Raw genomic sequence first — 27,217 nt, forward strand, 5'->3', positions numbered from 1 at the left:
TTTTCCTCAATTTTCACTTAGAAGAAGGTCTATTTTTCATCTATTTTATCAAAATTTTTACGTTCTCACCTTCGTTAATGTCATGCTCAGTAGAAAATGATATCAATACTCCATAGACGGGTTTGGTTACAGGTGCGATTCTTGATTTGACATATTGATAATCCGGCGTATGTTACAATTATTCTGTAAAACATAAAAAGAAGTCGTCATATTTAGTGCGAATTAGACTTCATCAATGTCAACGACGCGAATATACTTAAGGCGGATATGCTAGGAAAATAAAATACAGATATAGGCCTATATAATAGAGAGAAAGAGAGAGAGAGTGAACGTTTTATTTTGGAATTGGATAGAAAGGTGTTATTTAGGGGACCTTTTCGGCCATTCCATTCTTTTCTATTCGTTTATTCTTTTGTATTCAAAGTTTTTGGGGACGCCTTTGTTGTTGCTTCGGCGAGATGTATTCTATAATTTATCAGGATAAGAGAAAAAAAAAAGAATTGAGAGATATTCTCGTTTCTCCCACATAACAAACACCTCTTCTATTCAAAATGGACAACAAAGAAAAATTCTGGACCTGTGACGAATTTAAACGATATTTCCGCGGACGAAACAGAACACTATTGTCGCATCCACTCTCGTTTTAGGTCAGATTTTTGGGACCAACCAAAAATTTACTACGACCCATTTGCCATATGTTGCACATTCATAATCTACAAAGTCCAACACTGTTTGTCCCACCATGGAAGGTTTGTAAACTTTCAATATCACAACGATAAAATAACTCTATGGAAAATAGCATTAAAAAATTCATAATATCATCATTAATTTAATCATAATTCAATAAAATTCTAGTCCCCAGGGAATTTCTTACAAATTTCTCAAAGTTATTATTGCACAAAATGTTACAACCACCCTTTATTTTTTGTTCCCTTCGTTTTTAGCAATCTGTTTGGTAGTGAGTGTATACTCGTACATGATAAATTTGTAATACTCCAGAGTTTTTATGAAAAGAAAATTACCAATAAAACATTCCATACATTAAACATTTGTTTATGCATACCGGCAATGAATAGAAAAAAGATTCAAACCAAAAAGACTTCAAAGCGAGAGAAAAACTGGTGAATTTCTTTTTCTTTACATTCTCTCCCCACATTCTGTACATTTAAGTTTCGCGCGTTGTACACACAATACAATAAGAAATGAAAACAGACAATATTAAACAGAAGAAAAACCCCTTTTTCTTCACTCTTCTTATTCTAGGCCTAAGCTTAATAAATGGGATTTTTTATGCCAAGCCCCGTTTCCCCAGTTCATTTCTATAAATCGACATGAATCTTTTTAACTTTAGAAAGAATATTTAAAAGTAGAAAAACGTATAAATCCAATTAAAAAGAGAAAATATGCCACTTGGGAGTCGTTTCTGTCAAGAACTATATTTCGAAGTAGTAGTGTTACTATTTAATGGAGTAGTGATTGGGCAATGTCACGTGACGAACTTTTTTAGCTCACTCAAACGCGACATCTACCGTGTTCAAAATTCACGAGTAAATTCCATAAACTCGTGATATCTCGAGATACGCGAGAAAAATTTCTTATGTAAGGATAAAAGATGATAAAAAAGAACCTAAAAATTGCGTTTTTCTTTTGTATTTATCACAAAAGCTGCAATTCTACATAAAAGAATGCGTCAATATAGACTGGGAGAAAATGGGGGAAGACAGACATACACCGCTTCTGTTAATAGCGCCATCTAGAGGAATACAATTGGAGTAAAAAAAACGGCGTTCGCCAGGGCTAAAACGCGCCAAAGCAGAAAAAAATCTGAATGGGGGCCTTCTTGGTAGACAATGAAGGAGAAGGAGAAGAAAAAACGTCGGCCCTTTTCATCTTGAATGGTAACATTCAGACAGCGTTGTGTGTATGAATATGCGCGTGAAACGCGAATCAAAAGCAGGCTGGTAGGTTGGCTGGCGAGGTTTTTTTAGAGCGCCCCCTGTTTTTGGGACTGTTGTGAATATCTCATCGGGGAGTCACGTAGTTTGGAGCATAACTCGGAATGTTTCATTATCCTTTGAACCCTTTCGAAATAACTTTCATTAGCCCTTTAGCTTCCTACTGCGGTGCAAGCGACGGGCTCGAGGCTAACTTGGCAATAGCAACTTCAAAAATTTAGAAGTTCAGTATTTTGTAGCTCAAAGATCATACTATCTAACTTGACATCTTGTTTTACATGTTTTTCATGGGTTTTTTTGGCTCTCGCGTGCTCACGGCAGTCATTTCGTACGCTTGCTTTCACGGGCCGCTTACAGGGGCTTTCAGATTCTTATAGACTGATGGCTAGGCTACCAGGCATGGACCATTTCGATCTAGGACGTCTACTACGCCCAGCTCTACTGTGACAAGGTTTAAACTCGAAACCGTAGCAACAGGGAGGACACGATTCAACGCAACCTCCGATCGAAATGACACATTAACATTATACAACAAACGCCGGAGTTTCTATTCTAAAAAGAGATCCCGGGCAACAAAGGACGAAATGATGTCCGTTAGAAAATCATTACCATTGTTAAAACGACGGACTACCAAAAACCGTTTTCCGACAACGTTTTTTTCTTTTTGATAGACTATGGCGGCAAAAAAGGCAAGTAATAGGTTTAAGAGACCTAAATATTATAGCTATTTTCAGACCACAGACATGTAACCTTACAGAGTTCATAAATGTTCCGCCATTGAGGAACATGGGGTAAATATAAAACCATAAATCAATTTTAAGTCCGGAATAAACAGTAAATGAATTTATTTGGATTAAAATAATTTTAAAAAGCTAGGAAAATTAACGTATTTACTTTAAATTATTTTAAATCCATGCCCTTTAAAGTTGTTACGCCTATAAGTACAGCCCCAATTACAAGGTTCCGCCCTCAATTGCTTACAACTTTTAAACAATTATTTTACCATAAATTAATATTTAAAATGAATTATAAATTTATATTATGAAATATACCGGAAAATATTTCACAAAATATAGTTATTTCGAACCATTCTCACGGTCATATTGAACCTCAATGTTAAGTGACCCCTTAAAAAAATTATTTTTTAAAAAACCTATTAACTATAATATACAATCACTATTTTTATAAAGTTATATATTTTTTTTAAATTTCTCAGATCATTAGCTATAGTGTAAAAAATAAGACATCATATACTACATAAAATTATAATCCAAAAAAATATGAATTTTACTATTCATATTCATATTGAATAGAGTGGTCAACACCTCTTTTTTCATGCTAGGATAAGCAAATATAGAACCTTATACTACATAAGTATGGGTCTGCCGTTGGGGCAGATTATCGTATTGGCATTGTTCAAAGGAAGTTTTACCCCGTGTCTTTTCCTCTTAGTTACATCTTTATCCTTTCGAGCAATACTTATGTAGAGTATGATAGCCTTATGATATAGCGTATATTAAACCCTTCAATTTCGAGGCAAGCTTTATGTGATTCGAGATTACGTAGGTTTATTTCTGTTTACTATAGCCTATTTAACAAGACGGCCCAAGGGCTCGTAATAGTAGCCATATCGTACGAGTGAATAGCCCCTCTATACCCTACCCTAATGAGTGGATAACCCCTCTATACCTTACCCTAATGAGTGAATAGCGCTATCTTTTTCAATGCTTAAATGATTTACCGTGCATAAAATCAGAGTGAATAGCCCCTCGATTCCCTACTCTAAACAGTGATTAAATTATAACCGTATAAATTTACTTATGCTGTAATTCTAATATTCCGGCGAATCGAAGAACAGATAGTTTTTAGTGATAATCCCCTCGATGAGTTTACAACATAGACTTATGCCGATGCACACTTATCGCATCTTATAAATTTCTAACAAGGACTTATGCCCAGAAACTTTTGAAAGAGAAAGTTTAGTTATAGTGATTACGCAATTTAGTGATTATCCCCTCGAATTACCTTTAGCAATGCTAAAATGATCAAACGCATAACGCTCATTTAACACTATGTTAGCTCTATCTAAACCCACATTTGAATTAACCGCCAAAACGTTCCAGTCAAACATAACATAAATGACGATAGCTACCGAACGAGAACGAAACGGGGAAAATCGTTATCTATTTAATTAGCACATACATAAAAAGAAAATAAATATAAAAACCCCAAACATACAAATTCATAAGTATCCGACCCCACAGATAAAAATTCAAAAGTTTCCGACCCCACAGATTAAGAGGTACCCCACCCCACACCACCCCGACATTTTAGAGATAAGAATAAATAATAAAAAACTCGGGGTTTCTATCGAGTCTCTATAGCTCAATGGTAGAATGTCCGTCTTCTGCGTGAGGGACCCGGGTTCGAATCCCGGCTGCGATCTCAAAAAAATTTTAATTAAAATTAAATCTCTAACCGAGCCCAGTAACCCCTATGGGTGGGTTGTGGTAATATAAAGTTCCTTTTAAGCTAAAATCTGACGATAACGAAGCGACAACCCCGGCCACTACTACTACTACTACTACTACTACTACTACTACGACGGCTCGGGTCAAACTAAGAGCCTATCGTATACTACGATATGGCTAAAAAGACATTATCGCTATAGTTCAATTGGGATCCTCGTGTTGTTATTACCACACAAGTTTTATTTATACTTGTTGCACGTGATCTTAATGCCTTTTTAATTCGATAGAATTTTTAAAATACTATTATAGCATGCATTTGGCTTTAATTTAGCGATCGAGTTTAATCAAAATGAAATGAAATGGAGCGTGTATAATAAGTTGTTTTTGCTCGAGCCTTTCTCACACTTATTTACGAATTCAATTGGCTATTATAATCCAGTTTAAGGTTTAATAAAATCAGGTAAATAACCTTTAATATTATTTAAAATATTTTACGCTATTAAAAGTGATCAATTAAATTTTAATTTACATATTCCTCGATACTTCTTAAAACATTTTTAAACCTATTTTTAAATTCTTGAACTTCTCCACTGACCATTTAACCACGACTCCAAAACACTTTGACTTTTCCCTGACCTTCTTAGCTTTGCTGAGCTTTGAACTCTTTTTACATACAGACTATCAACGTGAGGCAAAAATTCCCATGTACTAAAAAAAACCTCTAAAAGCTTATTCCAAGCTCTAATAGACCATTTCATTAATAACTTACAGATAAACCAACATACTGGAGGGGAGGTGAATAAGGTGACATAACCCATGAAGGTGATATGGTGTTTGTGCTTCACTTCAGGAATTAATAGAACGGTCTATACGGAAGATATCTCCACATCGTCATGCATGCACCCCCAGTAAATGTAGTGGGCCTCTCTATTTTCCATAATTGTCAATGGCTGGCGTATAGGCAATTTCATCGGTAGACGCCTCTCCACTTGAAAAGAGTAAAGTGAGGGCAACCCGGGGTTTGAAACAGGAGGGTGTCAGGGTGCACTGGGTGCCCCGAAAGCGCGTGTTACACAACGTCAGAAGTATTACTATGGGGGCGCGTGCAAGCAAGCTCAAGGCGTCCCATACACGGTCGGGCATCATTTCTCCAATGGATCTACCATAGTGGAATAATTTTTTCTCCCTTTTTTTCTCGTCCGATTCAGCCAGATCCCTCCCTTCCCCCGGGTTTTTCTATTCTTTCGCTAGTGGAATCTCTTTTATTTCGATGGTGCAATGATTCTCGCAATACGTACAAGAATATGGTTAAAACTTCTTATGTTAAAAACTGCAAACTCTTAAAATTATCTAAGTACTTTGAACAGGGATAGATTTAATTTTTAGAAGTAGGAATGGAGAAGAGAGTAATATCTGGGCGCGCGCCTTTAAGTCCCGGACCCCCTTCCACGGGACGGGGGGGGATGAAAGAATAGGCGAGGGGTCATAGCGACAAAGGTAAAAAGGAATTACGTATTTTTCGCCGTCCCCGTCAGCAACGTCATCAAAACGTAGTTTAAGTGAGCCAATAAGATAATTTAAACTTTTCGTTACGTGTTGGAGGGAGCTAGGGGCTCTATACTGGGTGGGCTATGAGTCGGACTGAAGTAAATACCGTTCTCCATCCCTACTTCTAAAATTAAATCTATCCATGTTTAAGTAGAGGAATATTCAAGGTATAATTATCTAAACTCATGGTTGGTTTTGGAACGTATTAGGGGGATAGGAGGTAGTCTCTTTGCTCCCGGTTTTTTGGGGATTCTTCTATTGTGTCTGCCGCCGCTTTTGAGTAACATTTCCAATCCAACGGGTACGTTGTATGGATGGGGGCTGGGGCTGGCGGGGCCCCCGGTTCGGGCAAGTTTCCATTTATAATGGGAGTCCCTGGACCACTACAAACGCGTAGAGGGTGTTAGTAAAGAATAGACGAGGCTTTTGCTCACAAAAATTCTCTTATTCTCTAATAGGGATAAAACAGTTTTCAATAAAAGCATCCGGCTAGAAGGAGAAATTTTTTTTCGCCTTTGTGTTACGTGTGTGCACCCCGTTTCTCTCTCTCCCACTCGTCTTGTTCCCCTTCATCTCATTTTGAACTGAAACTCTCTCATCAAATCTACTAAACACAAATTTTTTACTAGTATTTTAACTTGTTTCTTACTATTTTTAAAAGGAATGGCCTTACCAAGGTTGTTTAATGTTTAAAAGAGAGGATGAAACAAAACCGTAGCTTGATTAAGTTGTTTACAATTGAATTTTTACCGTTTGAGTTTTAAATGGTTTAGTTAATGATCCTTTGCGAAGATACTGTGATACGGTAATTTGATTCAGATTGGTGCATTGAAGCGAATCTCAATAATTAATTTCTTAATTTTAAAATAATTATTTAGCTTTTAAAAGAAAACTTCAATACATCTTAATCAAGATGACGTAATTCACTTTCAATTTAAAATTTATTAAGTGCTAAGGTAATTTATACGCTTTTCTAATTAAGGTCCACTTACAAAAGGGGATTTTCTCTTCCCCGAGAGCATTGGCCATTTCATTAAAGAAAAAAAAATCAAAAACTAATTAACTAGGCTTCATAACTCGAAGCTATTATTTCAATTTTGTTAATTTGGGATTTGGGGCTACGCTTCAAATCCCCGTAGTCTTTTTACAGTTTTTTTCTATTTTTCTATTCTGATGAAGAGAAGAATGGAACGGAGTATTATAACGTCATCGTATTTTGGTTGAGTTGGTGAATCCTCAAGGAAAATTTACATAAACTAATTGTCAAAATTCGATGAGGGGAAAATCGTATTAGGTTTAGTTCGGATTACGATGTTTTCCCTTCCTTCGCAAATGTGTTAACCCTAATCAAACTTTAAAAGTAAATGCAGACGATGTCTTAAGCCTAATCAAAGGATAAAAGTAAATGCGGACGATGCGTTAGGCCTAATCAAAGGATAAAACTAAAAGCAGACGATGCATTAGGCCTAATCAAACTTTAAAAGTAAATGCAGACGATGCGTTAGGCCTAATCAAAGGTTAAAACTAAATTCAAACAATGTGTTAGGCCTAATCAAAGGTTAAAACTCGCAACAATCAAGGAAATTAGACAAAATGTACTGGTGTTCAACTTCACTTTCAACGTGATCCTTTCTATTTTCGTCTACTGATCCCAAACACTCTTCAATTTTGGGTCAAGACCCGTATATCAAAACGGTTCCCATGGACAACCAGACCCTTCAGAAAATACTTGACAAAAACGGATCCTAGGCCTATAATAAGTTTAATAAAAATATCGAATTCGAACTCAACCCGTGCGCGCGCGCGTGGGACACAAAGAGCCCCACGCGTGCTCATCCTCCTAGAGCGCGAGACTACGCGAGAAAGGCGCGAAAAGAGAGCGCGAAAGAGAGATGGGAATAGAATCGCGGGACAAAGTGTCGAGTTGGGAAGAAGCCCCTTTTGTCGAGCGCGCGAAGGGTGCCACGTTGAAAAGAATACGGAGAACGAAAAGCTATCCTCGACACACACAGGATAATTTGAAAGCAATAATGTCCTAACTCACTTAGACCCGAATAACTAATATAATTCATAAATTTGTTTCTTTATTAGAGTTCTAAGTTATGTTTTCCGCAACATTTAAAGAGTTAAACAATTTCGAGCTTTGGGAAAAGCGTGAAAACTTCTCTTTGAAGGGATTTTGTGTTTAGGTTAGAAATAAAACTTGCACTGTTGTAAAAATATTTGTTTACAAAGATGGAATGCAAATTCCGGAAAATGTTCGTTTCGCTATCATCACCGTATTTGCATACATTAATTAAAGTATTTAATTAAAGGGGGGGGACTAAAATTAGTTGAATGCCGGTCGTTTGTCTTCACATTACTGTGTATCGCTATAAATTTGAGAGCCACGATTGCTGGAGTTACCACATACGTAACACGTATGTACAAAACTTCGAGATAGGACAAAATAGCGAATTTCTCTCTCTCTCTCTCTCTCTCTCTCGAGCTACGTCTCCTCTCTCGCGTTTACTCCTGATACCCCCTCTTCTCCTATTGAAGAGCAAAATCGACGTTTATTATTAGGGGTAGTGTAACGAGATCAACGCCAACTTCCCTTCCCCACTATATACCATCCTATTCAGCCTGATTTGACCATTGTCTGATGTAAAATTGAAAACCATTCACGAGTGTTTATAGCCGAGAGAAGGCCTAGCTCGCTGGCTGGCTGGATACCCCAACCCGCGCCTACACTATACTCTCTCGGCTTCCTTTCAAAGCTCAAACGTGGAGGAAATAACCGCGGCAGACGTCATACAACACTTAGAAATCAGTATTTTTCTCTTATAGAAATAAATTGAGAGCTATTCGAAATTTTGTGCATCAGGACACGCAAGAACAAAACAAGTTTGCTGTTTAAGAAAATATAGTAGTTTGAGTTAAGCCTAATTATTCTTAGCTACATTTAAGATATCAAGGAGCAACTAGGGGAACCAAAACTTCTCAAATTAAGGCGTCCAAGTCTCAAAGCTCCGTTTTCAGAGGCTCACAAAGAGTCCCAAAACCCTGGAGAGGGGTGAGAGAAAAAAGAGAAGACCAAGGCCCATCTGAAAAGAGCCGGTAGTGAATAGAAATTGTATATTTTAATCAGGGAGTACATAGGCGTGATGTTACAGCAGCGTCAGGGACACCCTCTCTTGTATCCAGACAAGGAGTACAATCGACTTGATTTACACGTCGCTAAATCTACGGAAGGTTTCAAATCGAACTAAGATTAAGATTCAAACGGGGTAGACGTCCTCCATTCGTGGAAAACGGTGTAGAAAAGTGCGCACTAGGGACGGCACCGTAGATGTATTTTTGTATATAGGTCCCATTGAGAATTATTTTAGCGCTTCAATAGAAAATAAATAAAAGTTGTTCAGTTTTAAAAACCAATTCATCTCTCTCTTTTTTACCCTCGGAATGAAACGAAAATCGAGTTAAAAGGGCGTCAAAATAAACAAACTTATCTATATGAATTACAAGGTTTCACGAGCCAATATGGTCAAGGCATGGAACTAACTAACGCTATGGTCAAGGTGTGAGGGAACCAGACATCACAGTGCAACACTAAAAAGATTATTTTGGTTTAAAATAATAATAAATTTGTTAAGTAGTATATTAATAAGGGTTCTGCACCGCTGAAAAGCCAGTACGGGACCCCATAACGAAATAAAGCCTTAACTTGGGCATGCGGATTAACTTTTCAAGGCCACGCACAATCAGACCCTAACATATACACCACAATATCAACTAAATAAATCTGCCTACTTCATTAATTTTTCACGGTTATAGAAACACGAACCAAAAGGAATTGATGTGTCATATAGTAACGCATGCGTGCCACACTTGGACCAGGACCGAAGCGGGAGCTGGCGTCGGTCGGTAAAGAGCTACTAGGGTCTTTCTTGTTTATCCCGGGAAGTGTTCAGCGACATCGGTATTATCACCGACCCTGTGTCCCCCAACTCTACTACAATATTCTAGATAGTGAAGAGAGCCACTCCAAAGAGCATACGTTCGGAAATTGGCGGAACTTTTCGTTCCCCGAGCTAGGAAACCCGCGGGGCGCGATCACACCCCCCAACTCAATTTCAAGTGGTGCCAAACACCCTCACCATAGCGCCCAAGTATGTGTGTGTGTGAGAGAGGGAGAGGCGAGATTGAATGAAGTATGGGGTGAAATTTTTTTTAGATATACTGCAAGTAGTAGCTACAGCTAAATCTACCTTCCCACGAGTGGAATTTTGCAGAATTAATTTATAATACCTATAAAGCGCTAGATTTTGCCCAGGATTTAGCGTTTGTGTTTTAGAACTTATAAACCCGAATGTGTCGTTTATGAGATTATGGTTGACAGCATACCATGTTGCGGCTAGTACAAAGGGCGGTTAATTAAAATTAGCCCAGGCTGGTTGTTTCTTGGCAGGAGGGAAATAGCCCAAGAAGGTGACCTACCCCGTGGTCTCCGTGGCGTTTGCTTCTCATCTGAAATTACGGGAACAGTCTATATTGTAGCCGCCAAAACAGGTCTCAATCTTGATCAATCTCCATAAAGTCGCAATGCCAAACCAAACTATGGGTAGGGAGGGTGCATAAAGGGGTTCATCCTATTCGAAACGATACGTTTCGATTCGATAGTCCAACCCCCCTCCTCCTTATTGGAATTGAAGGGTGTACAACGGAGCACGAGGCCGCTACCACTATAGAGTTCCTCCAGCAACCCTGTTAGTCGCGTATATCCGAATAGTGGGCTTCATTACAGGGGCATTGTACGAGAGATGGAGTGAAACGCGTTCACTAGGGCGTCCATACTGGATGGCATAGCACAATAGACACTTTCTATTCTATTGAAAAGCAATAGGCAAGCTTTCACCAGTCGTTATCTGAAATCCGCTGTAGTACGCAAAACGCTATAGGGCCTATCTACACAGGACAAGGACATCGTGTGAATAAAACCCTGAGAAATAGTGAGAACCAGAAAATACCAAGTCAAAGTGAATTTACACCCAAAAAGGTTCTTGAATAATATTTTGCTTCAAGTACCTACACCTCTTAAAAGGGGCACGAGGAACGTTATAAAAACTTTCGCGACAGTGACTTTTTTAAATTTCGATCCGTTGACATCCTCGCTATTGATAACATCCATACTTGTAAGTTTTTAAATAAGTTCCGTAGGAGTATTGCGCTTGGTAAATTATTACGAAGCGAGAATGGGCTACTTTTTAAGAATTTCTAGAAATCAGGTGGTAAAACTTCAAGATACAACACCGTTTCATTTTAAAATAATTTAAAACTAATTTACCAGGTAGTAAAACAATTTGATAAAATCATACGAAGTAGTTGTGGTAGTCGATTTAATTCTAAATACACTAACTAAAGGAGCTCAAAGTATAAGAGAGAGACAGAAGTGTCGCGCGCCATTATGCAAAACGGGGCTCTATACGGAATCCTGGTATAATACTGCAGACACAGTCTTCTATTCTAAATGAGATCATTAATTAAAGCTTCAAGGAGCAGAATTCCTCATTAACGCGCAGGGCTATAATAACCTCGAGACAGGAGAGAAGGGTTCACGAGCAAAAAGGAGTTGATATAAAAGCCCCTCGTTCGTTCATAATTAAGCGACACCTAGCGCTAATGAAAATGGAGTATGTAAGAGTGTATATATATCGAAGTATACCGTGCTATATAGTGAATACGGGTAAAGGCACAGCCGCGTCAAACTTCTTGAGTAGCCACGTACACCATGTCTCGTATTGGTGTTTATATGTCGTTGGCAAAGGACCTTTTTGAAGTTAAAAAAGGTGGTAACCCTAGGTATCGGGACATACATACAAGGGGGTTGATACATTTCCATCCATCTCTGCGCATGCACTCTCATGATACAAATAGACTAGTGCGCAGGCGCCATAAAGCGAGATGGAGGGCAGAGTTTTACCCCCCGTGTCTTTCCCTATTATGAAAGGTATATAATTTTAAAATCAACTTTGTAACAAGTGTTACCTGTAAAGACTTAGTAACTAGCAGACGACGTAAGTTAGTAACCTTAGCTTCAAAGGTCCATAAAAATATCTTTGTTCATTTAGGTTTAATTGATTGACGAGTCACTTTGTTAATTCTTATACGGTTGTCAAACCTCGCGAGCGCCTTTATGTTAAACGACGCGACTTGTTAGTCGTTTTCTATCCATTAAGTCTATCTAAGCGAACACTAGTTGATGAGGATAAATAGGGATCTAAGGAAAGCATCGCGTGAATAAGGGGGGGGGGAGACTTGACTCTTTTAATTACGTGGAATCACGCTCTTAACCAGCCCACCAACCAACCTGCGTCGCTATTAAAAGGCGCGCTTTATATTAGAATGCATCGCACGTGGCCCCCGCTGTAAGGGATAATTTTCCACGCACTTATTCAAGTATGAAAGGACTCACTATACTACCTTATTAAAAGCTAGGAGGGTAGATTACTAATTAATTTATTAGCGATTTTTAATTTATTGTCTTGTTTTATAGTCTTCTTAGTCCTTATACTAAACAAGGGATAGTTAAATTTAAGTGTTACGTTGTAAAGTACATGGTGAAGATATTACGCAAACAGAGGATATGCTACGTATTTAAATATTTAATAATATTAGTTAGTAATTTACTTACGATTAATTTAAATTATGGCCAATTTTAAGTCAAAATTTTCGACTGTTCCCGATGTTTTCAAAACGCAGAGTGAACTTTTTAGTTAAAAGAATATTTTTTATTTAATTAAGTGTATTAAAAAAATTTATAGATTTAAAAAAATTTTGTTGTTATAGAAACCAGGAGCAGATGTAGAAACTGAAGTCTAATTTTTTTTGGTCATAAAAATCTATATACGTAGTCTTTCACCTATAAATCAATACTGGTATAACTGGACTGAAACCTCGAAAGCCAATCATGGACAGTGTCCAATACGAGGTGTATTGCGAGAGACACTTTTGTCAACTCAAAAGATGCAATACACGAGGCTCAAAGCTATCTACTAACACAGCATATAGATCCACGATCCTGGATTGACTAAGAATCTAGGCTTAGGCTATTGTCCACTATTGTCCGGGCACATTCTAGTCTAGCTTACAATGACCAAGAGCTCCGAGTCGCTTGTATGGACCAATACCCCCACGTGAATGTATCATAGGTTCCCGCCAAAACTCATCCCCATTCTATATATGGGACTAAAAACGTCTTCTGAAGGAACAGAATCGGTCTCTCTTGGAGATCTAAGGGGATTATTCGCGCCACTGAGATACAATGGTAACGGGACCCCAGTTTCAGATCGCAAATCCCGAGCTATAGCTCAAGGTATATACGAGTCAAAATTATAATACCTCGCGTTCAGGATATGTAAACGGAAATACAATATATATTGAGGTTTAAACGTCCAATTTATTAATATTGGAACCGATTGTTAATATCGGTTGGTTTAAATGACGGATATTATGATGCATAATGTTCTGATTTGATTTAAATGTAATATATATCTGGCATTGGGTCGAAATTTGAGAATCTTCAAGAAAATTCAATCACCTAATTGAGGGTAGATGTCATAACCACCATCGTAGTAATTAAGGGTATAGCGAAAAATGATAATTAACTGTCTTACATAAGTATACCAATTTGTACACCGACTAAAAGTGTCCTCAAAATCATCTTGGCTTCGTAATCTGTCCAATAAACCCCTTCAATAAGTATACCAATCAATTATACGAAGTTATAAAGATTAAACTTCTTATTAACAGTTATATAACTTTAGTACTAAAGCTAGCAGGAAAAAAAATAATTCCGCCTACGTCTGGACAATGTCCAAATGAAAATAAAAAAAATAGACAATTTCTAGTTTCCCTTAACAACGAGCTGGCGATAGCAACAGACTAAAAAAATTGTACTTCTAAAGAAAGTTCTTTTAATCAGCTTTACTGTTAGGTAGCCAATTTAATCAGAAACCTTAAGTGAAAATATCTTCGTGGAACGAAATAAAAAATACTATTAACAATATCCAAGCCGGAAAGAAGGATAGGAGACGAAACTTTGGGCTTTAGATCCACCCGAATTGCGTGGATTTCCGAAAAAGGAGACACAACACCGGACTAGAGTAGCATAGGGTGTGGGGATTGGAGGGGGGAGAATTCGGACAAACTGGCCAAATTTCGAACGGACCGTGGGTATTATCCGCCTTGGACGATTTTCTCTTTATTGGCCGGAGGCTTCAATAGAGAATCGGACTTTGTTGTTAGGCTAGCCGTCAATTGTACCATAGGATTTACCCCCTTGCCATCCCTAAACCTCTCCGTGCATCTAGAACCTAGGAGTATAAACACTGAAATACCATGGAGTTGCTTAGACCATGGTCTTTCGTTATTTGAAAGAATTACTTTGTTCGTAGTTCCTATACACGGTGTCTAAGCGTACATCATCCATGGTACAACTATCTTCGGGTTCCCGTTTGCGCGGTTAAACCCAGTACCTATCCCTTAGGTTCTACCGCCATCGCGAGAAGCCAAGGCCTAAGGCGGGAGGGAGGTGGACGAGGACACTGGCCAGCGCTTTCAGTATACCGTATCGTCTATATATAAAAAACAGTGAGCTTTTGTGTTTTGTGTCCAGTTGTCCTGGACTACCGGGGATGATTGTCTACACCCCTTGAAAACGACACCCTAACGTGGTACCATCCAATAAGGATAACTGTCCAGTGATAGTATAAAAGTAAAGCGTTACCTTTAAGTTGTCGTTGGGGTTTGTTCTTATTATATCAAGGAGACGGTGTGGTGTCCTGATCGTTAACAAGGTTTACGCGTTTCAGCCTTCTTCATTATAACCGGTTGGTACTCGTTAGCAGGAAAAAAGGAAAACGAAGCAGCTGGTCCCGCGCGCGTGCCAGTGACCTTTGAACTGAAGTTAAAGTCGTCTGCTTTATTGTCGTATTTTTAGAAAATTCTTTCGAGCTACCTTTAATCGTTAAGGGGTAAGACGTTTCGTATAATAAATGAAACATTTCACTGTCACTTTAAAATAGCCTAATTAATATTATAATTCCTATTATTAACCGTAACATAAAAAATAAGCGCTAATTTTAGTAATATTTCATTAATTCATAAATACACTATAAAAATCAACCATCTAGAAAAGTATTTTTTCTAATTTGATTTGGTTTGAAAAGTGTTATAATAAATGTGTTAAATAAACAAATAACTTCTTTGGTAACTCCATCAGCGGGTAATCTTTATAGAAATTAAATTGTATTGATGCATCATTTTTTTTTTCTTGGGGTAAAAAAGGAAATATTTTTCAAAAGAATCATTATGATGTACGTTTTAAAATACGTAGCCAAAATTTATCTCCTTCCATAAAATTTTCAATCTTTTAAATAACAAAACAACAAGCCTTTGCTTAGTTTATAGTGGCATGTTAATATTGTTAATAAAACTCTAATAAAAGTCTCAAAGTTTGAAAGCAACAAACGTAATCATCATTCTCCTTAAAAAGTTCAACATTCTTTTTCAAAGTTCCTTTTCAAATTTGATGTTATTTTTTTTTTATATTTTTAAGAATGAAGTTGTGAGCTATTTTTCCAGAAATATGAAATTCAATGGAAAAGTTATCGGGCATGAATTCCCATAATCTTATTTTTCCTCTTTATTTTTCATTTTGAAATATTTTTATAATATTTTGCGTTGCTTTATTTTGAAAAATAAAGAAGTTATAGGAATTGAATTTTAAGAAAAACAACCACAAAAATAAATAAATAAATACCAAAATTAAACTTAATCGAGTTCACGTGCAAGATGGATAATCTTAGACGGTTAATTAAACTTCTTGGTGATATCAGAGAGAATAATATACTGTGGAGTAGATGGTCCCTCCCACCTTTGCACGTAAATTGCACGGATATTATGTATGAACTTGATTTACTTCAAAATATTAACTTCTAACCAGACAAAACTGTTAAAATCTATAGACCACGCAGCACAGTGATTCATTTCACCACTGAAAAGATATAGTTTTATTTCGATATCAAACTCAACGGGAAGTCCATATTGTCCAACTAAAAATCCTCTTCCCTGGCCTGCCGTACTGGCAACAAGGAGCCCTCGGGATTTTTCCTCGTTACCGGCGCCTTTCAAAGCCTGAAAAGGACATGACTAAATACAATAGACCAACTTAGGCCTTCGTGACACTGCATGAAGAAGAACTACCCTACAAATTCTCAATATCCCGTTGTTTTCGATGGAAATCTCTTACATAGATTGAACTAGACATGCAGCTAGGGATCTCTTGAGGGGAAAGCAAAATTGACCGATATGTTCGATGGATGGATCTACAGCATAAGTTTATGAGATATGTTACATGATAAGTATGAATGACACTACCTATACAAGTTCGTAATGCTACTGAGAGACTTACAGCTCGAGCTATAGTTCGCGAAGGAGAACGACGGAAGCGAGAATTTATTGTCTACACTCGGTGGTTAATTTTGCAGGATCATTCCATCTTCATATTTAGTCTGCATTACTAAGCCTTTGACAGCGCCTTATGCACCAGGCGTCGCTTTACGAGAATCTATGACCTACCCAGCGTGGGAAATAAGGCGGTGGCACAGGGCAAATGACCAGTTTAAAAATTAAATCGGAGGGGGGGGGGAGTCAGTGGTTCACTTGACCACTAATAAAATTCAAGGGTAGCCAGAGTCCAGACATTATCTCAGCTATTTTAATTATCCACTTCTTTAGTTTAGCAGACGACGCGCCCTGGTCAATGGTCATGGACCAGTTTATTTATTTCAGACCAGGGGGGTCGCTGGCCCAATGTCCAGTTTTAAAAAAAATCCTTATTTCCCACCCTGGGCCTACCTCACTCACTTCAAAATTACAAGCTCCAGTTTCTAAGTTACCAGTGACAAACTTATCACGGAACATACCTTATGAACTTACAATACACGTAATAGACGAGATTGTGATTTTTGTAATAAGTTGGCGGGTGGTCTTGAAACAAGGCTAATTCTTAAAATGGCGCGAGCGCGGCGCGGCTCTTTTGTTCGTTTTAAGATGGATTGCGATACAAAACTATACAACCTTACGCTTGATATCTTTCGTGGATATGTTATGTTCTTTATAAATTGGAAGTCTACCCGCTGGTGACGCGTGATCGGCGCCTGCCATTTGCTTTAAATTAGTAAAGGGACAGTGACGTAACGAATTCTTAAAATTATTTTGAATACACGTGATCAGAATTAAATAGGATACAACATTATTAAAACATTATCTCACTCAATTAGGCCTAATATAAATCGTTAAAATAGGCCTAACCATATCACGAAAGTGTTTAAATTTAAGGACATTATATCGGAATGTATGGTCGTAGATTCCAGAAAGGAGATAAAATCGTGCATAAGACACGAGCCAGTTCGTGCACGCACATTCTTTCAAAAATTCTTTGTGGCCACAATATCATAATAGTTATATACCCGTAATAAAAATAAAGGTTAAGTGTGTACGGACTCCGGAGGGTCATTTCTCCCACACCAAGCAAGTTAGCACCCCATATTATAATCATTTCACCAGTATACAATCAAAACGTCCCGTCTTTGTTCACCCCAGTCAGGCGACGGCCGTAATATACCTTATTTTCTAAATCATAATCATATAAGAGACTAAAGCCATAGCGAGAAGGATTGAGTTAATTGTCCCTTGAATGTTGTTCAATCTTTAACAATCTCTTCATACAAGTAAAAAAGTTCTTGTTACGAACTGTTGAACATTGATCGGTTACACCTTATCATGTTTTGGAAGTTAAACGATTCAGAATGTTACTAACAAAACTGCGAGTGGAATTTGAACATTAAATTACTCCTAATCATGTTTTGCAAGTTAAACGATTCAGAATGTTACTAAATAGAGTAGTGAAAAACAAAGCTGCGAGTGGAATAAACAAACTCAAACAGCGTGGACCGATAGTCTGGGAAATCAGAACGATAAAATGGGAAATAAATTCGGGAGAAGATGGTAAAAATTCATAGTGGAATGCGTTTCCATCTAAAGAAAGGGTCTCTTTTTTAGGCGGGAATGGGTATTATGGGGCGCGCATCTCCTGATTCTTTGAATGGCGCGCGAGACAATTCCAGGTGTAATCAGAAATCGTCGAGTCAACACCCTCTTTGTTCTGTCTCAGCTAGTCCTTATGTCTTCCCTCTCAATATCAGGTCGAGGAATATATAAATCCACTTCTTTCATATTACAGCACACTATAGCACACTTTATGTGTGTCTCTCTCGCGATCTCCTTGTTGTAATAGAGAGAATATCAGAGTTAAAACTATTCGCGCACGTTCTTCTCTTAAGCCCCCCCTCTCTCTCGCGCCTTTTAATGGGCCTTCACGAATTTTGGGGCGACACCGTCCGCGAGCAGCCCGCGGACCTTTCATTATTTTCAATTCCTTTTATGATGGTCACGTAATATGGGACGTATATAATACTATAACGCCAACCAACGTGTGGTGGTGTAATGATGATGGGCGCGTTTTATTTTGGTTCGGGGAAAATAATTTTCTTTATTAATTAGGTTTTACGTGTACAGGGTGAAACAGATCAGACGGAGAATAATGTTGTTTGTTGTACTCGTTGCAGAAATACTTCAATATTCTACTCAAAATTATGGGTTAGTTCGATCTGTTTCACCCTGTATATCGGAGCCCTTTTCATAAGTGTTTTGGCACCTTCAGAGGTATTATAAATTTGAAACCATTTCGACGTAACCAAAGTCACGTGCATGATTTATGGTAAGCTTGGACCTCTCTTTTATTTAAAGATAAAAAAGGTCATAGTAGAATTGTTTCTAATATTAAAACTATACACCATAACCATACGTGTTTTAGAATTTATACATTTATATATAAAAAAATAATCATTTAATTTAATATTTTAACTTGTAATGGTTTAACATTTCATATTATTCAAACGCCAGCGCAAGGCTTCGCTTTAATATACACCGAATGTAATGAAAAATGCACCCTACAGTCGAGGATTAATTCTTTTATAAAAATAGAAAAGATTGTGGGGAAAATATGGTAAGAATGTAAAGCTAGCTAGAGGTCATTCGGCAAATGAAAAGAAGATACTCAAGAAGCAGCTAGCCAGATATGTTTTTATTATAAAAGAAAAGGTGGCTCTCGGGATATTCAAGGGGCAATAATGAAATACTTTATCTCGCTTTATAGAATTCCTCGTGAATAGGCTGGTGGACTTGTGTTTATACTTTCTAGCAGACGACTGAGCAGAAGATGAATCTGACGGCGGCGCTTGACTCGCCTCGCCTATTACTACCTATTCAATAAAGAGTAAAGAATACCGGCAACCGAGGTTTATACGCTCCTTGTATTGTATCATAGTTATTTAATATAAATGGTTTAGTTAGCCTATTTTTCTTCACGGTTCAAGATAAAATTAGTGCGAGGACAAGCAAGTATTGCCAGTCATTTGCGACGTGTGCAATTTAACCGCTATCTACAACAACAACAACAACAACAACAGACTGAAATTGCTTGGTAGTTCTGTCTATTCGATTCAGTTTTAAATCCGCAATCTCTGAAGCGTGGTTAAAGTTAAGAAACCGGGGGAGAAAATTTCTCTAGCCCCTTTACATCATACCACCTATTAATTTGTCAACCATTTCTTCAAATATCTCTGTATATACGCGTAAACTTTAAAATGGGAGAGAGGGAGGAAGAGAAACGCGTCTTTTCCGACTATAGAATAAAAAAATATATTTTTTTTAAAGAAAAATCATAATTGCTCTTTTCTCGGAGCTGCCCCTGCATGAGCTATTTATTTGAAAGTCTATTAAATAATAAGGACTTCTTTTACGGACGTTCCTACATTTTCTTTTCACATTGGGTCGTCCACGATCAAGAGAATACAGGTAATTCACTCTGGTTATACTGTAGAACTGGGAGATAAGCGCAAAAAATAATCTTATTTCTTTTCTATTTGGTGGCGCCTTGGAGGAGTGAGACGGAAGGAGCCGCAACCTCCATACCTAGCCTATAACGTTGCGGTCTGTACCCCCATCTATACGGCAACGAAGTCCTCCCAGCATGCCCAGTGTTTAGGTAGGGTCGTACAGTACGCCCTCTGTATTTTAAAAATAGAAGCTAGCTCTCATACATGGCGCTAAGCGGGAGCACTTGACAATCACCTCTTCTCTTCCGAAGGGTAGGGGGTAGGAGCGTGCGCGAGGGAGACTTTCATTGCCGCAGGTCGCTCGTCATCATTTTCACCGCTCCATCTACATATTTTCTCCCAGGTGGCACGGGGCGTCGGGACTTAAATTTTAAATGAACTTAAAATCGTGCACGAGATTTTTATTTCAATTTTATTTTTATTTTTTTATTAAGTAATTTTAGTGCCGGTTCTAATATAAAGGAAAGAATATAAAGATATGTTAAAAAAAGTGTTTATTATTTTCGTGGCGTTGCCCTAACTAATTTTAAACTGACTCGTTTTGTGTTATATTTGAATATTGTATTCTCGTTTTCACGGATGCTATTTGCAGCGTAATTTCGTACTAGAAAATTATGTTAAATAATAAATTGTGACAAGTTTTGATATAAATTGTTTAAAATTTGTCATTTATTATTTATTTTTAAAGTTAAAAATATTAAATAACTTCAAAATAAACAAACGAGTCCATAGAATACGTGGAAGTAGGTCAAAATTAACTTAAATATCAGATGTAAAAGTTACAAGCAAGGTTTTCAAACTGTTCAATAATTTAAACTAACCAGTTTCATGATTTTATTAACAACTTCAACTCCCCCCCCCTTTTTCCGAGTAACTTCTAATTCAACATTAACAACATTTCTTCAAGTTTATTTTCAGACAAGATTTCAAGGACAGTTACTGACCCAATAGTTTATTGTAAAGATGTTGTATTAGGGGGTGAAAGTTCGATTCAATTCGAAATAATAATTTAGCAGCCAGCAGAAAAACACCCTCTTCTCGCAATTAAGTTCTTTGTTTAAAAAAATTCAATTTACAAATCCGAATTCTCACAAACGCGCCATAGCTTTTACCACATCATTTTCTTTTAAAATAATAAAAGAAAGAAAAAAACCCCCGAAAAGAAAATTCGATTGCTAAAGCCCGAATTACGTTAACGTAAAAAAGAATGGCTGTAGAGAGAGAGAGAGAGAAAATTTACTTCTTTTTAATAAATAGCGCTATAAAAGCTATAGCTACCTTCTTCGTTTTTGTAACCCTGAATGCTCAAACAATCGTCCCCCTGCTTTCCACAAAAGCTGCAGCTCGGGCTTTTCAACAGAATCAAAATTTAATAACAATTACAATGGCTAACTTGGGACTAGCTAACTTCCATTCTCTCTCTCCCTAAACACGGTGTTACCTAGGAGAGATGGTTGATGTTCAAACTGTTTAGACCATTTTTGTCTTAATTTGAAGCACGTATTTCACTTCATTTATTTTCCCACGAGATCTTAAAAGCTATCTTTAATTCACTTAATCGAATTGTCCGCTAGAGATTACTAGACATTAGCCTGTTCAACTGCGCTTGACATAGAAATAGAATAGAGAGCTTTCAGTTGGAGGAGGAGCTGAGTCTCGTGACATAATTTACGCTGCCATATTGGTGGTGGGTTTAAAGCAGGAATGAAGCTGAAACCACCAACAATATGGCTACCAGAACAGCGGTAAGACTTGGGAGGGTGTGACGTACTACTATCTCATCTGAAAGCTCTCTATACCATTACCAGATTGAAGAATCGTCTGCTATTGGATGGGTATGGCCATGGAATATCTCGCGTTAACTAACGCCCTCTGTATGCTGTTTAGCGCAAATAAGGGTTTAATGGTACTATTGAGCTGATACACTCAAAATTTGGGTCTTTAAATGGCATAATCACGTCTCGCGCATGCGCTGTATGTTCTCAGGGTTCTCGCACATACTCAGGTTGTTTTATGTCAAAGTGCAGATTTGAATTTTGAAAAGAGAGATGTAGTTGGAGGTTACCATCTAATCTACTTGTTGGCCCGCTCACCTTTTCTTCTAGCCCTATAGGGAATCTTACGCACAAAAGAAACGATGATAAAAACGCTGGTAGCCAGCGCCGTTCGGCGGTAAGAAAAAGAAGCTACTTAGGGTCTTTCCATTACCCAAAAACCTCGAACAAGAGAAGCCGATGAAAGGCCGCTCGCTTCGAGCTCTGGCAGGCAGGCAGGCATCTCTACTGCCACTACTTTGGCTGCTTCATCTTTTTGTGCAAAGTTCAGATCCCTTTCTTTTCTATCCTCTTTTGCTTCAACTCATAACAGGTTTTTTACATTTCAATGGATCGCGTGCATGGGGGAATAACAGGCCACCTTTAGTGTGTGTGTGTCTAAAATGAATTTACTTTGTAAGTGCCTCTAGATACGTTTTCGGATGCCGAATAAATCTCCTCTCTCTCTTTCTCTCTCTCCTTTCGAGGTTCCAACCTTTAAAGTGTTCTATTCAAAGGTATACTAAAATAACTCTAATTCTAAACAAAATAAAACGTTTCCAGTAACTAGATTTGTCACGGCAAAGGAACTAATTAAACTAATCTTTTTGAGAAATTTAGGCGTGTTTCAAGTCCTATTCTAGCTGCTCATAAGAGCAAAGGTACAATAAAGTACAGTAAAAATTTGGTATCTAAAAAATTTCCAGTTATAAACCTTAATTTCAATATCATGATTTTATATTAAAAAAAAATATATACAAAATATTTCATTCATACAGCCTCCCTTTAAACATCCGTCTAGAAAAAAATTCCCGCTTTTATTTCGTTTGTAACGTTGTATTACACTTGAAGAATTCATCGCTTATTATTTAAATATAAATTTACACGCCGCGCATAGAAATCGAATTGATTTTTTAATTTTTAATTTAATAAATTTTCCAATTGATTTGAATTTCTGAATACCAACGTTTTGAATACGCTCGAAAAGTTCAGAATTGTAATGAAATCTGGTGGGGGCAGACATGGAACCGTTGCATACGAAGGCGCGAAAACCTCTTGCAGATCATTCAATTGCAAGGGATGGGCAATGAAATTGGTATGGAATGCAATTCGTCATTGAAATAGAATGAAAAAACGCAGGACTTATGCAAAATGGTGTATTCAATCTGCACTTGCGCAATGTTATCTTTTCGCTAAATGTTTTCAACACATCCGCAAGCAGTTTGGTCTACATATTTCTGCTTTTGCATTGTTTTACAAACAAATAGGCTTTTAATCAACACATCTAGCCAAGATTTTTTAAATTACGAATTCAAATTTTAAAATTGCCAATTTACAAGAATTTAAGAATCAGTATTTTATTTAATTCTATATAAATAGAGTATCTTACTTCTGAGTATCACCATATTTTTGTTCTTATAATTCAAAGTAAAATAAGCTATCAAAATTTTGTATAACAATGGTGATATTTATCATTTTTTATGCAAATTGGCGTTTGGGCAAATAAAATACAAATTTGAATATGACACTCGAACAACATGCTTTACGTCATTGTCGTCGGTAATTTCTTGTCCTTTTTGTCTAAATGATATATTCCGAAATAAAAGGATAGGAACGTCCTTAACGCCATTCCAAAATAAATAAAATAATAAAAAAAAATCCTCAACTTAACAGGTGTTGCGAAAACAACGGGGTAACTTCAATAACTTGTACAACAGCGCGTGGACCACGTGTTTGATTAAGACTGACTGACAGATCAATGCTTACGATGGAAATAGCCAAGTACGATTCGTTTTAATATCGAGTTTTTAAAATATAGTGATTTTTTCCGGTATCTTATTGAATTTGGAGGTTTTGTCTGGCATTTTCTTCACATAAAACCAGGGATAGATTTAATTTTAGAAGCAGGAATGGAGAACGGTTAGAAAGAGTCCAGTATAGAGCCCCTCCCTCCAACACGTAACGAAGAGTTTAAATTATCTCATTGGCTCACTTATACTACGTTTTGATGACGTTGCTGACGGGGACGGCGAAAAATACGTAATTCTTTTTACCTCTGTCGCTATGACCTCCCGCCTCTTCTTTCATACCCCCCCCCCTTTCCCGTGGAAGGGGGTCCGGGACTATGACACGCGCCCAGATAACTCTGTTCTCCATTCCTACTTCTAAAATTAAATCTATCCCTGATAAAACCAAAGTATATCGATATAAAAACAAAACGTTTTCAGTTTGACTATTTTAGATATTTGGATCGTGGAAATTGCTGAAAGAAGGGTTCCTCGCGAAATTTTATCGAAGAAATAGCGAGTAAGCTTCGCTATGATCGAGTTGTAGCGTTAAAACGCTGCAGAGAATCGTTTTAGCACAATAGAAATGAAAACAGACGAAGTGTATGTATGGCTTATGTCTCTCATTGGGTGAGAATATCGACAAGCAAAAAGCCTTTTGTTCCGCTCCAGTTAACGAGTTATATTGTCAGATTATGGATGTTTTTATATTTTCTTTTTAAACATTGTCGAGTCTTACAGCGCGCGGTGGTTTGGGCTCCTTTTATATATTTATTTTACGTTTTTATGTAGGTTTTTGTGTAACTGTCCATTGTATTATTGCCTGCCATTGGAGGATTTCAACTTCAATATATCGCTCTATTTATATACGTTTGTTGTAATACACGTTTCTTTTAATATAATTGAACGATTATTGTTGATTGTTATTATTGAAGATTCCCGCGTGTTGAAGTGTTTTTTTTTAATGATAAATGTATTTTCTTATTTGTAAAGGGTGTTTCTGATAAGTCTGTAACTAAATTAAGGGGGATGTTCATTGGGAAACCGATTTTGAGTCGAAAATGTAACTTCTATCTAAAATACACTTATCAGAAACACCCTGTATATTTTTATTTTAATCTAGGTGAGATAGGATTATTAGAAATTGGTTGCGATTGTTAAAATTAAAAACTGATTTTTTTTAACAAACCTTAATTATAAATCTTATTATGAAAAAATGTATTTTCGTAATGCTCCGTGATTTCATTTTAAATACAAAGATTAATAAATACCATTCGAGGGGAGACTCACTCATTGATTTAAAGAAAAAAAACCCATAAATTTACCGAAATCTCGATTATCAAACTTATCATCGTAACTAAAGTAAACATAACCAACTATCATTAACCCTTGTTACAAGAAAAATAATACAAGCACCAATGCTTTTGGTAAAAAAGAAAAAAACAACCCAAAAGATAGCAAGTCCTAGAACGATGCAAGAAGAAGGAAAAAAAGGGGTTATGAAATACCCTTTAACCTTTAGGTCTGTCGACTCTTTCCATAGATAGATAAAGTCTAGAAGAAGTATATGTCGCCTAACAATGTAATGGCCCTAATTCCTTCCGACATTAAAAGACCCTCCGTGTCCAAAAAGTGGATACTCTTATCAGTGTGTATCCCGCTTGGTCCCTGAACGCACAATGGTTGGCGCCCTGCTCTAGCTGAGCTGAAAGATAGTTCCGCACCTTCTACTACTACTACCTAACATGATGTGACCTTCCCTGGACAAAAACACGTCCCCTTCTTGGTCGCTCTTCAGAAGGAATGAGAAAGAGGAATGAATACAACTGCATGAGGACAGAAGACCCTAACACCTTCTTATCTGCTTTAGTTTGGGGATAACGCTTCGGCTAGCTAGGGAAAAGTGGTCAAGTAACAATGCGTCAAGCGTCTCACGTTTTGTATAATCTATGGATTTTTGTTGTGTATATGCCATCTCCGCTAATGAGATAAGTTTTATGGCTCTTGTTGAGGGTTTGTTGTAATAGCTTCACGCCATTCGGATGTCATTTGGACGTCCTAGTTCTACACATTTGTAATCTTAACTTTACTTAAGTTAATGATGATCCATCGTTATATTTAGGATTGTACGATTTGTAGCATTTCAAGAATTCTATTTAAAGTATCAAGTAGCTTTAAGGTGAACTCAATAAATCAAAGTTCATTGATACAACGGCGTCATTTGATAATGAAATCAAATAAACGAAGGGGGCTCATTGTCATTGTCTTTGAAATGGCACGGATAAGTAGATACAAAATGCGGAGGCCTCTCAGCAGTCTCTTTCCCTCTCTCTTTCTCTATCAATCTTTTGAAATTTATGACAAAATCAGCGAGACGAGCGACAAGGCTTATCACGCAAAAGGTACTCCAGAGATAATTTATAAACAAGGAAACGGCAATGCAATGCAATGATTGCCGAATTATAATAAAAGAAGAATGGGAAAAAAAAGCAAGCGTCGATCACCCCCACAGATTGTTCGTGGGATCTACATCTTTCATTTATGATATAATCTAGTTAATAGATAAGAAATATGACATAAATGCCGCGCTTACAGATGTTAAAGGAAATATGAAATTAACTAGCTCCTATTTGATGAACTAATTCAAAATTAATCAACGCTGCTAATCACGTAATTTAAGACGAACGAAATATCACGAAAGTTTAAAGATATACATTTTCACAGGGTCGTGATCCCGTCATGTTCTTCCTTACAGCTCCCCCAACATGCCAAACTTTCAACAAAACATATATGAACTTACCAAAACCAAACAGGGCTGTTCATACGTTCTCAAGTGTTAAGGCCCTTTCAGAAATTCCGACTAGGCCTAGAGTAAAATCTTACGTTCCCGTCGGTCGCCTCGTTAACTTTGTTTGGTACGTTCATTTCTCTGTTCAGACCTTAGAGCAGACGACTTAAAAGGAATCGCGTCGCGTATATAGTGATTTTTGAACCAAGACTTTTCTTATGAATACTAAAATAGCTGAATCCAAAATGACAAATAACCGCGGCTAGGATCCTAAAACTTTTCGTATATCGTCTGCTAAAGAGTATATAGCTCACTCGATCACGCGTCATTAAGGCATGATCGAGTGAACTATGGCTGAAAAAAAGGCGCTAAAGATGTGGCGCCATCTCGATAGTCGATAAGTACTTCCAGAAGAAATTGAAAATAAAAATTTCAAACTGAACCCGCGAATCATTTACGTTGCCGTTGACACGTGTCTAGCATTTAAGCGACTTCCCCGAGGCGTGAGCCTAAGATTTTAGTATGAATGGGCCTTTATGAAATTACGAAATACGGGAGCTGAATCGTCAAAATGACTTTGTACAGTTGGGATAATTAGCTGAAGTTATTTCACCATCTCTTTGTAAGGAGTG

The 27,217-nt window shown here is 37.3% G+C and overlaps 1 long non-coding RNA gene across 2 annotated transcripts in view; it reads right to left on the reverse strand.

Moving 5' to 3' along the window:
* Window positions 1–27,217, reverse strand: part of LOC149677190 (uncharacterized) — a 271,284-nt gene that overhangs the window by 7,309 nt on the left and 236,758 nt on the right. For both annotated transcript variants that reach the window (XR_016366592.1, XR_016366591.1), the window contains exon 6: window positions 70–183. This is a non-coding gene — a long non-coding RNA (uncharacterized LOC149677190). The remainder of the gene's footprint in view (window positions 1–69; window positions 184–27,217) is intronic.

The sequence above is a fragment of the Phalangium opilio genome, unplaced genomic scaffold (genome assembly GCF_054372755.1).
Source record: "Phalangium opilio isolate 3A_F unplaced genomic scaffold, DU_Popi_V2 ptg000045l_1, whole genome shotgun sequence".
NCBI classification, from domain to species: domain Eukaryota; kingdom Metazoa; phylum Arthropoda; class Arachnida; order Opiliones; family Phalangiidae; genus Phalangium; species Phalangium opilio.